The sequence below is a fragment of the Elephantulus edwardii genome, unplaced genomic scaffold, assembly GCF_000299155.1.
Source record: "Elephantulus edwardii isolate Elephantulus edwardi_28Jun2011 unplaced genomic scaffold, EleEdw1.0 scaffold00236, whole genome shotgun sequence".
Classification (NCBI taxonomy): Eukaryota; Metazoa; Chordata; class Mammalia; order Macroscelidea; family Macroscelididae; genus Elephantulus; species Elephantulus edwardii.
In genome coordinates, this window is record NW_006399986.1 from 2,103,894 (window position 1) to 2,105,385 (window position 1,492).

Here is a 1,492-nt window from a genome sequence, read left to right on the forward strand (position 1 = left end):
TATTGAACCCATCTTACTCAGTCTCTCCCCAACCCCAAGGACAGTCCCATTCTACAACAGTGGCATCATGTAATATTTGTCCTTTTGTGACTGGGATATCCATGTGCTTTTCAAAGGTGGCCATGAGCACGAGAGCTTGACCAGTATGAGCATGAGAACTTGACCAATCATCTGGCTCACACCCCCCCCTTTTGCCCACCAGAAAGAAGCACAGCCTGGTCTAGGTCAAAGTTCAGCTCGCCCTCCTCCCACGAGGTGAGGTCTTTCCTGGAGGAGGTTGGGGAGGAGTGCTGACCACCCCCGGCTTGTAGTGGACACTCAGACTGCAGGGCAGCGCTGTCCTCGGCGGCAGGAGACAATAGTCACCACCACCCGGGACACCGGCCTCCAAGATGGACATCAGGCTGGGGAGGCCCGGGGCCTCTCATTCTCCTCCGCGGGCCCGCCATCACCATCTTCGGACCCTGGACCCACAGGGAGTCCTCGCGGATGTGCACCAACATCCTCACCTGCTCGTGCTGGGCAGGGGTCACGTAAGGAGACTGGACCCAGGAAGCTCAGGTCCGAGTTCTCAGCAAAGACGTGGCCTGGGGAGGGAGGGGGGCGGGGAAGCAGCAGCCTGCATGTCAGCGTCCTCCACACCCCCGATGGGGCGGATTGGGATGGCGGCAGCCAGGCCAGGTTGCTGCCGGTCCTTCCATGGACAAACGGACGGACTGACAGACCGGGCACAGGAGGCTATTACCCACGCCGACGGGACCCTGACGAGGCCGTTCGCCATCGGACAGGGCCGAAGGGGTCCCCATGCAGATGGACAGGGCTGCAGGAGGCTGGCCATTGGCAGATGGGGCCACAGGGGTCCCCACGCTGATGGGTCCCTGAGGAGGCTGGTCACCAAAGGATGGGAGCTGCAGGGGACCCCACCCTAACGGACAGGGCTGCAGGAGGCTGTTATCAGTGGACAGGGTCACAGGGATCCCCACACCGATGGACATGGCCAGCAGAAAGCCACGCAGTGCTCACCCCCAGGCCACCACCCCTGGCTTGACCTCACACTAACCGCCTAATAATTTTAAAAATATATCTCCATCAATATATGAACACACGGACACACACACGTTGATTGCCATCAAGTCAGGCACAACATAGTGACTCTATGAACAAAAGACCTAGTGCCTTAACATAACTACCGTCCTTTCTCCAAGTTTATAGAGTTTTCACAGGCGTGTGGTTTAGGAAGTGGATGCCACTCCTGCTTCCAAACCTGTTTTGCAACTGGGAGCTCCACCAAACGCTTGTCCACATTGGAAAACCATTACGGTATTTGATGTTCCAATGGCACAGGGTTCAGCATCACAGCAACTCAGGTTACGTCATACAGCACAGTGACAAAGAGTGATGTGCAAAGTGGAAGAATGTTCCTCCAGATAGAACAGCACTAGTCTTACTTAACCACTGTTAAGTGTCAAGTTCAATACGACTCATAGCGACC